A 10757-nucleotide genomic window follows, 5' to 3' on the forward strand; every position below is an offset into this window, starting at 1 on the left:
AGGAGTCTTCAAAGTCCAGAAGTGTGGACGGCTAGAGTTACCAGGAAGAGAACTGTGATAAGGTGTGTATTGACGATAAGGTGTGTATTTAGAAGGTGGGGTGGCAAGGGACGCCACTGCTCATGGCAAGGAGGGCATCAGCCAGGTAAGAGCAGGTAGCTGGAGCAGTTCAGTGTTATGGTTGGCCACATGAAGAAAGTGCTATTTGGTGTAACTACCAGCACACGTGAGAAGTTTGGAAATCGTCATTCATGCAAGCTCCTTTATTTCAAAATATGGGGCACGTGCTATGCTACCAAGCAAGTCTTCTGGGTGAGCTTGGTAAACTCACCATTTATGCATGCATTTGTTTTTCTTCTTTTTTTTTGAGATGGAGTTTCGCTCGTTGACCAGGCTGGAGTGCAATGGCGCAATCTCAGCTCACCACAACCTCTGCCTCCTGAGTTCAAGCGATTCTCCTGCCTCAGCCTCCTGAGTAACTGGGATTACGGCATGTGCCACCACGCCCGGCTAATTTTGTATTTTTAGTAGAGATGGGGTTTCTCCATGTTGGTCAGGCTGGTCTCAAACGCCCAACCTCAGGTGATCCGCCCGCCTCGGCCTCCCAAAGTACTAGGATTACAGGCGTGAGCCACTGCGCTCGGTCTCTTTTTTGGTTTGTTTTGGTTTGGTTTTTGATTTTTGAGATGGAGTCTCGTTCTTGTCACCCAGGCTGGAGTAAAGTGGTGTGATCTTGGCTCACTGCAACCTCTGCCTCCCGGATTCAAGCGATTCCCCTGCCTCTGCCTCCCGAGTAGCTGGGATTATAGGCGCCCGGCACAACGCCTGGCTAATTTTTAAAAATATTTTTGGTAGAGACGGGGTTTCACCATGTTGGCCAGGCTGGTCTCAAACTCCTGACCTAAGGTGATCCTCCTACCTCGGCCTCCCAAAGTGTTGGGGTTACAGGCATGAGCCACCGCACCTGGCCTTATGCATGCATTTCTTATCTTTTTTTTTTTTTTTTTTTTTGAGACAAAGTCTCGCTCTGTTGCCATGCTGGAGTGCAGTGGCGCCATCTCGGCTCACTGCAACCTCCACCTCCTAGATTCAAGCGATTCTCCTGCCTCAGACTCCCGAGTAGCTGGGACTACAGGCGTGTGCCACCAAGCCCAGCTAATTTTTGTATTTTTAGTAGAGACACAGTTTCATCATGTTGGCCAGGATGGTCTTGATCTCCTGACCTTGTGATCCGCCCCCTCGACCTCCCAAAGTGCTGGGATTACAGGTGTGAGCCACTGCACCCGGCTGCATGCATTTCTTTGATGCAATACACGAGTCCTGTGAGATGGGTATTAGGCCCAAGATGAGGATATTGGAAGTCCAGCCATTCAGAAAATTGCCCAGGTCACACACCCAGCAGTTAGGAGAACCAGATTCGAGCTCAGGTCAGTGAGATAGTACAGGGTCTCCACTACATTATGCTAGTGATAAAATTATTGGTTCAGTCCTTAAATAGCTCTTTTGCCAATGATCTTGCAATCTATCCTGGATATGTCTCCTGTGAGAGATTGAACAGTTCAGTAAAACCGACAGTTATACAGCCCATAAATAACTAGAGACACAAAGAAGTAATCACATAAGAAGTGTATCTGCTCAGATACCTTAAAATCAAAAATGTCGGCAAGAAATCTCTCACTTTACCCATTTTTAATTTCATAGAAAATCAAATTCAGGGTTGGGCACTGTGGCTCATACCTGTAATCCCAGCACTTTAAGAGGCCGAGATGGGGCCGGGCGCGGTGGCTCACGCTTGTAATCCCAGCACTTTGGGAGGCCGAGGCGGGTGGATCACGAGGTCAGGAGATCGAGACCACAGTGAAACCCCGTCTCTACTAAAAATACAAAAAAAAAAATTAGCCGGGCGTGGTGGCGGGCGCCTGTAGTCCCAGCTACTTGGAGAGGCTGAGGCAGGAGAATGGCGTGAACCCGGGAGGCGGAGCTTGCAGTGAGCCGAGATCGCGCCACTGCACTCCAGCCTGGGCGACAGAGCGAGACTCCGTCTCAAAAAAAAAAAAAAAAAAAAAAAAAGAGGCCGAGATGGAAGGATTGCTTAAGCCCAGGAGTTTGAGACCAGACTGGACAACATAATGAGACCTTCGTCTCAAAAATAATAATAATAATAACAATAATAATAATATAGAAAAAAAACAAGTTCAAGAGAAAAACCAACTGCCAGATCCCAAAAAAGTTCACTGTAAATACGTTTATATGAAGGAACATTCCTCAGTTCGATGAAAATGAGGATACAGTGACCCTACCACATAAACAAAAACATTTAGCAACAGATAACAGATCTGTACTATTAGTAATAAAACTGATAATGATCCTTAGTCCACAGCACAGAAACCCTCATCACCAATGGGCTTAATCAACTCTGGGACACACTGTTTTGAATTTGGTCTTTCAAAGTGGTAATTAAATTGTTCTGGAAAAAATTTAAGCCACCTAATGGCAGTAGGCTTGTGGGGCCGGGGGGACGGTCTTCCCTCACCTTACCAAAAAAATCGTAGCAAAGTCTTCCCAATTGCGGGGCTGCAGTCGCGAGTGTAAGGCAACACTGCGGGTAACAGTCCCGCGAGCAGCCGGGAACCCGGCAGGGCGCAGGGGCCAGGCTGGCGGAGCGCGCACTGCGGCCCGGATCCCTTCTCCTGGGGACTGACTGGAAGACTAGGGTCTTCCCCGACGAGGAAAGCCCTCAGTTCTCACAGGTCCGTGTCCCCAGCCTCCTCCCCAGCCAGGACCTCACGAGCAAACAAAGGCTGAGCGTCTCGCCGTGGGCCGGCCCCGGGAGGGCGCTCGGGCCGCCACCCACCCCTGACCTGCACCTGCCGCCCCGCTCGGCGAGGGCGTGGCCGGCATCACATCCTCCGCGCCAGGGTCGGGTAACCCGAGGGGACCCCACCCAGTCTCCCCGCTGCCCTCCCGGTCTCCGGCCCCGAGCTCCCCGCCCCCACACTGCAGCAGCGCGCGCCGCGGGCCCGGGCCGCGCGTCAGGAAGCCACCTGCACCCCGGGCCGCCCCACGGCGCCGCCCAAGCCCTCTGGACCCGGGGAAGGCCGGCGGGTAGGAGACGCCCGGCTCCTCCGGCTTTGCCCAGCGGCTGAGGACTGGACGCCGGGCAGGGCACGGGCACGACTTACCGCGGCAGCGGCCCTGTTGGCGGGCGCGCTCACGTGCGGCGCGGAGGAGCCCTCCGGGCTGCGGGAGAGAAACTGGGCAGGGCTGCGAAGCGGCCGGGAGCCACAACCGCGGAGGAAGCGCCGCGCCGGAGAACCAGCGGCAGCGGCTCTTCTCCACCGCGGGGGTCGGGGCGGAGCCTGGAGGCGGGGCCTCGGGGCTTGGGGCGGGGCTGGAAGGCGGGGCTGGACGCCTGGAGGCGGGCTCAGGGGCGGGACCTGGAGGTGGGCCATAGGCGCGCGGGGGCGGGGTTTCCGCGGGCGGGGCGGAACTAGAAGACGTTGCCTGCCCGATGGAGGCGGGATCAAGGGCGGGGCCTGGAAGTGGGCTGTACGTACAGCGGCGGGGCCTGGACGGGCCGGCTCGGTTGGAAGGCGGGGCCTGGCTCATGAAGGCGGGATCAAGGGCGGTGCCTGGAGGCGGGCCATAACAACAGGGGCGGGGCCTCGAAGGGCCGGGCTGGACTGAAAGGCGAGGCTTGACTCATGGAGGCGGGATCAGGGGCGGGGCCTGGAGGTGGGCCATAGGTGCGGGGGCGGGGCTTCAGCTTGGGAGCGGGGCTTGGGGAGGGCTCCGGCGTGCTGGGGCGGTTCAGTCGCCGCAGCGGCGGAGTGAGGGAGCGGGAGTCTTCCTTAGCCTCCCCGCCATGGGCGTCGCTTCGTAGCCGGGCTGCTCCGGGAAAGGCCTCGTACAGGTGAGCGGGGCGGCGTTCGCGCCTCACCTGGGGACCCCCGACACAACCGAGTGGAAGGGGACATTGGTCAGTGCCCGCCCAGGGTCGTCCGCGCGTGTATCGGCCCTCGGAGGTGCTTTGGAGTCACTCACAGAAACGGAGAAGCGGGGGCTCCTCGAAGGGTGCGCGGCACCTGGTTCACCCCATCTTTTCCCTCTGGGCCATGTCCAGCCCAGAGGGAAAACGTGTCCAAGTCCTCCACACACGTTTGGAGCGCAGGGGGCGCGGCGGGCTTGGGACCCCCGCTAAGTTGCCCCAGCCCGCACGGGCCTCAGGTTTCTGACCCTGGGCGACAGGAGAGATGAGATCATTTCTACCTGGACGGAGCTAGTCACGTGGACTATGGCTCAGGAAAGAGACCTTGACGTCAACCTTAGAAAGCATTCATATCTCCAGACAATCCCCAGCCCCTGCCTGCCATCCTCTCGAGCGCTGGGACCTGGACGGTCCAGTCCGACCGCTTCAGGGCAGGACGCACCTGGAGGGTGCGCGGTAGGCAGTGCTCACCTGAGCACAGGCCCTGTCCCCACCCAGCTGCGGCTCCAGCCAACCCGAAGTGGGCCACTTGTGGATGAAGGCTGTCATTTCTGCAGTGGCCTCGCTCCTTTTAACCCCCGAGCGTCCTTTAGAAATGATCAGACCGGGGCTGGAGTTCGTGAAGGCGAGGCAGTGGTCAATGAGCTTGGGAGGTGGGGGAGCTCATGAGCACCTGGAACTTGTTTAGAACACTTGGTGTATATACGTGTTTCTAGGGAGGGGGTATATTATCAGCTTCCAAAGTGGATCTATCACTTCCCTGGAAACACTAAGAATATTTTAATAGTTTGGGATGCTGGACCTGTGGCCCAGCCAGGCTGCTGATCCTGATTTTGTCTCCATTTGGCATATACCAAGTGCCCCAGATGTAAATCCTCTCATGGTCAATTTGAGGAATAGTCTTAAGATAGAAGCAGAGAGAAACGAGAAGATTGAGCCATAGTTAGCAGGAAAAAAAAAATTAATTTCATGAAAATTGATTTCTTAATGAGAATATGATAAACTGGTTTTACAAAAGCAGCAAACAAAAACAGCAAAAACAAAAAACAAAAAACCAAGAAGATAGCAAGCAGGTGAGTTTTTTGTTTTTTTTTTTAGGTTCTTCAAATCCTAGTCACACTCAACACTGCACTGAACAGAGATGAAAGAACGCTTTACACTTAACATTGAAAAGAGAACCAGTCTATTTGTGCCAAAGCCACCATGCACATACAATCTGTGCCTTGTATTCATACATTACCTATCTGTAAAGGATTCCAGGTGTGTGTGTATATGGGGGGCGGGGGGTTAATTTAATTTTGACAAATTCATTTGTAAATCATCATTTAAAAAACTCAATTTATAATTGACAGTATACTGTCAATTACTGTATACTGTATACAATATACTGATAGTGACAGGATTGCCAGTAAATGTACAACATTGAGGTTTGAGTATTCTGGCCGAGCGCAGTGGCTCACGCCTGTAATCCCAGCACTTTGGGAGGCTGAGGCAGGTGGATCACCTGAGGTCAGGAGTTCGAGACCAGCCTGACCAATATGGTGAAACCCTGTCTTTACTAAAAATACAAAAATTAGCTGGGCGTAGTGGTGTGCGCCTATAGTCCCAGCTACTGGGGAGGCTGAGACAGGAGGATTGCTTGAACCTGGGAGACAGAGATTGCAGTGAGCCATGATCGCACCACTGCACTCCAGCCTGGGTGACAGAGTGAGACTCCATCTCAAAAAAAAAAAAAAAAAAAAAATTAGTGTATTCTGACAAGAAATCTGTTTTCTTGGATCAAGTTGTCTTGTCACACTTAAAAGTCTACTTAGGTACGTTCATCAGTTTAAGACATGCAGAAACAGCCATGGTCCTTGCAAAATAATACTCAAACCAAGTAAAGCATTTCAACTTTAATTTAAACCCGAACTTTAATCCTTACCCCTCTTGACGGTAAAGAAGGCATTATAAATCAGAACCCACTGCATTATCTGGCTCAGGCTGTTGCACCCAGTAGAGAGATTGGCCAAGTAAATTCATTCTTAGTTTTGATATGCAGATATTGGTGACCCTCTAAGCCAGTGTCTTCTTTTTTCTTTCTTTTTTTTTTTTTTTTTTTGAGATGGAGTCTAGCTCTGTCACCCAGGCTGGAGTGCAGTGGTGTAATCTCGGCTCACCACAACCTCCGCCTCCTCCCAGGTTCAAGCGATTCTTCTGCCTCATCCTCCTGAACAGCTGGGATTACAGGTGTGCGCCACCATGCCCAGCTAATTTTTTGTATTTTTAGTAGAGATGGGGTTTCACCATGCTGGTCAGGCTGGTCTTGAACTCTTGACCTCAAGTGATCTGCCAGCCTCGGCCTCCCAAATTGCTGGAATTACAGGCATGAGCCACCGCACCAGGCCTAAGCCAGTGTTCTGGTTTAGAACATAGAAGTTAGTTCTATAAACTAACTTCTACTCCACCCATCTTGATAGTAACCACTGTTCTCTGTTGGCTTCTGCCTCCTTTCCCAAAATATCCATTCCCTTTGCTCTCCCCATGTTCTTAGTGGAGAAGTCCTGTGCAGTTCTGTACTTGATACCGCATCCACTTTGCAGTTGACTTGAAATAACAACTAAACCTTTGTCATTGACACTGTTTCGTCTCCACACTGCATCCTTCTTCAGATTCTTGGTCTGTCACAATCCTTGTTGCTGTTCAGTAGGTGAAGGAAAAGTCAAAGGGTTGAGTCTAAAGCTGATATTGTATGTAGGTGTACCACACATGCAACAGTCTAGAAAAATCTATCACAAGGCTGGGCCTGGTGGCTCATGCCTGTAATTCCAGCATTTTGAGAGGCCGAGGCGGGCTGATCACCTGAGGTCGGGAGTTCAAGACCAGCCTGACCAACATGGAGAAACCCCTTCTCTACTAAAAATACAAAATTAGCTGGGCATGGTGGTGCATGCCTATAATCCCAGCTACTTGGGAGGCTGAGGCAGGAGAATCGCTTGAACCCAGGAGGGGGAGGTTGCGGTGAGCCAAGTTAGTGCAACTGTACTCCAGCCTGGGCAACAAGAGTGAAACTCTGTTTCAAAAAAAAAGAAAAATGTATCACAGAAAAGCTGATGTAGAACGAACCACTGGCTCCCTCTGGTGTCTAAAAAAACACATTGTATTAGTCAGGTGTGGTGGCATGCACCTGTACTCCCAGGTACTTGGGAGGCTGAGGCAGGAGGATCACTTGAACCAGGGAGTTGGAGGTTGCAGTGAGCCGAGATCCTGTCACTGCATTCCATCCTGGGCAACAGAGTAAGACTCTGTCTCAGAAAACAACAAAAACAATATGAAACAAAAAAAAACCCACATTGTATGAGATAATCCATTTAAAATATGCTGCATTTAAACCATGTTTCATTTCTGTATGGAAAAGTTCACATATAGGCTAACTTGGGGATCTATTAATAATAACCATATGATTTATACTTTAAACGTAGTCTAATTTACACTTAGATTTAATGTATCATCTCCCTTAGTTTTTACACCAAGAGAGTTACTACTTTCTAGACTCATCAGTGAAGCTGGACCTGCCAAGCACTAGAGACCACAGGACTTTGTAGTCAGTCCTGGATATGATCCTGGCTTTAGCTCTGAGATCTTGGGCAAGTTAATTAACCTCTCCAAGCCTTTATTTCTTCGTTTGAAATATGATGTTGATTCCTACCTTAAAGGATGCAGTGGTTTCAATGTGTCCCCTAAAGTCATGTGTTAGAAACATAATCCCCAAGGCAACAGTGTTGCCAAGTGGAACCTTTAAGATCATGAGTGAAGACTCTGCCCTCATAAATGGATTAATACCTTTATCAGGGGAGCGGATTCCTGATAGAAGGATGAGTTTAGTTTGTACCTTATGAGCATTCTCTTGCCCTTCAGCCTTCTGCCATGGTAGGAACACAGAAGCAGACCCTTGCCAGATGCTAGTGCCATGCTTTTGGACTTCCCAGCCTCCAGAATTGTGAGAAATAAACTTACTTTTTTTTTTTTTTTTTTGAGACAAGTGACAGAGTCTCACTCTGTTGCTTAGGCTGGAGTGAAGTGGCATGATCATAGCTTACTGCCGCCATGAACTCCTGGGCACAAGTGATACTCCTACCTCAACTTACCAAGTAGGTAGTACTAAAGGTGAACATGATCACACTTGGTCAATTTTTATTTTTTGTAGAGATAGGGTCTCTCTATGTTGCCCAGGCTGGCATTGAACTCCTGGCCTTAAGTAATGCTCCCACTTTGGCTTCCCAAAGTTATAGGATTATTGGCATGAGCTACTGTGCCCAGGCAAATTTGCTTTCTTTATAAATTACCTAATTTGTGATATTCCATTATAGTAACACAAAATGAACTAAGGCAAAGGACTGTAGTCAGAATTACCTAAAACCATGCTGGGAAAGCATTAAGCAGGACATATGGTCTAATTTGCCATAGGTTCTCAATTCATGATTTTTTTCTCCTTTTGATTCCAAGCGCAATTTTTTTTTTTTTTCCTACAGCATAGGGTGAACCCCCAACATCTGAGACAGGTCTCAGTTAATTTAGAAAGTTTATTTTGCCAAGGTTGAGGATGGGCAACCATGACACAGCCTCAGGAGGTTCTGACAACTTGTGGCCACGGTGATAGGGGCACAGCTTGGTTTCATACATTTTAGGGAGACATGAGACATCAATCAATATGTGTAAGATGTACATTGGGTCAATCCAGTAAGGTGGGACAACTCCAGGGGAAGGCGGGACAGCTGGAAGCCTGGAGGGGACTTCCAGGTCATAGGTAGGTAAGAGAGAAATGGTTGCGTTCTTTTGAGTTTCTGATGAGCCTCTCCAAATGAGGCAATCAGATATGCATTTATCTCAGTGAGCAGAGCGGTGACTTTGAATAGAATGGGAGGCAGGTTTGCCCTAAGCAGTTCCCAGCTTAACTCTTCCCTTTAGCTTAGTGATTTTGGGGCCCCGAGATTTATTTTCCTTTCACAATACTGTAAAACATGTTAATACACTTCTATTAGTTAGGTTCCTTTTGATTGCAAGCAACAACTACCCAATTCAATACAGCTTATGAGAAGGAAAATATATTTTAAGGATACAAGGGTATCTTGGAGCATCTCTGAGAATTCAAGATTTCAGGAATGATCTAAGGACAGGGAAGGGAGTTTCTCTTTGGGCCACTTTTTTTCCCCAAGACAGGGTCTCGCTTTGTCATCCAGGCTGGGGTGTACTGATACAAACACGGCTCACTGTAGCCTCCACCTCCCAGGCTCAAGCAATCCTCCTGCCCCAGCTCCCCAAGTAGCTGGGACTACAGGCATGTACTGCCACACCTGGCTAATTTTTGTATTATTTTGTAGAGACAGGGTATCACCATGTTACCCAGGCTGTTCTCAAACTCATGAGCGCAAGCCATCCACCTGCCTTGATCTCCCAAAGTGCTGGGATTGTGCCGGCAGGAGCCACCACACCTGGCTTAAATGCTCCTCTTGATGGTTGGCCTCCTTCTCTGGCAATGGCTGGCTCCCTCTGCTCCTTAGGCACATGGGGTGGGAGGCACAGTAACAACTCTGATCCAATCCAACTGGTTCTTTTTAGAGGAAAGACCTATAGCTGGAGCAGTCAGCAGAGGCAAGGTCACCTTGTGGCTGCTGCAGCTGCAAACATGGGAAGGAAGCGGGGGGGTGGGGTGGGGGCAGGAGATCATATTTTGGAAGAGGGTACTGGGCAGACCATCCAATAAGGGCCAATGGCAGCCCTTCTCTAGGAATGAGAAATGTCATTCTGACCAGCAGTTGACAATTAAGGGTCATCCAAATGAGCTACGTGCTTATCCTAAAAGGATTGGCTAGAGACAAAAGAGGAAGTGGGTTACACACTTACCCAAAAAGATTGGTTAGAGACAAAAGAGGAAGAAGAAATAAAAAGGACTGGCTTATTTCCTCATGCACTTCCTGTCTGTAACTTTGTCAGGCAGAGCCTGAAGTGCTCTGTGGTTCCTGGGCTATTGCCCATCATTAGCAGGACTGGAGTTTGGCTGCAGAGGGAGGCCAGAGTACAAAAGATACTCAGGAAGCTGATTGAAAGCCATTAAAATGTTTTTAGAGCCAGGAAAGGAGACATTAAAATGTCTTAGGAGCTGTAGCCTGAGATGAATACTATAAGAGCATGTTGGATTTAATCAGTGACATACAAATAGGCTAAAGGAAGTTTTCGTTGTTGTTTTAGGTTTGGTTTTTTTTTTTTGAGACAGGGTCTTGTCCTGTCACTCAGGCTGAAGTGCAGTGGTACAATCGTGGCTCACTGCAGCCTTGACCTCCCAGGTTCAAGTGATCCTCCCAACCTCTGCCTCTGAGTAGCTGGGGCTACAGGTGTGCACCACGCCCTCCTAATCTTTTTTGAATTTTTGTAGAGAGAGCGCTCGCTATGTTGTCCAGGCAGGTCTCAAACTTCTGGGCTTAAGCAACCTGCCTGCCTTGGCTTCCCAAAGTGCGGGGATTAGAGGCATCAACCACTCCATCTGGCCTGAAGACGTTAAATGCAATCTAGGTGGGATTCAGATTTCCCCCTACCCCAAGTGGATAAAAAAGTGGGTGCAGGCTGTGAGAGTTAAACTGACATTTGAGGTGCTGCCATTGTAAATCAGAGAGGCAAGAAAAACAAATAGCTACACACTGTGATGAACCAGAAATAACCAGGTCATCCCGTGCAGTTCAGTTCCGCCAAATAAAAGAAACTTGAGCATTCCCATACTTCACTGATTCCCTAA

The 10757-nt window shown here is 49.5% G+C and overlaps 1 protein-coding gene across 4 annotated transcripts in view; it reads right to left on the reverse strand.

Moving 5' to 3' along the window:
- The window catches only part of DOP1B (DOP1 leucine zipper like protein B), a 135346-nt gene extending 131990 nt beyond the window's left edge, over positions 1-3356 (reverse strand). For all 4 annotated transcript variants that reach the window (XR_008657863.2, XM_055279637.2, XM_055279638.2 and 1 more), the window contains exon 1: positions 3183-3356. The gene's annotated coding sequence lies outside the window, so the exon portion shown is untranslated. The remainder of the gene's footprint in view (positions 1-3182) is intronic.
- Between the last annotated feature and the right edge of the window lie 7401 nt (positions 3357-10757).

The sequence above is a fragment of the Symphalangus syndactylus genome, chromosome 5, assembly GCF_028878055.3.
Source record: "Symphalangus syndactylus isolate Jambi chromosome 5, NHGRI_mSymSyn1-v2.1_pri, whole genome shotgun sequence".
NCBI classification, from domain to species: domain Eukaryota; kingdom Metazoa; phylum Chordata; class Mammalia; order Primates; family Hylobatidae; genus Symphalangus; species Symphalangus syndactylus.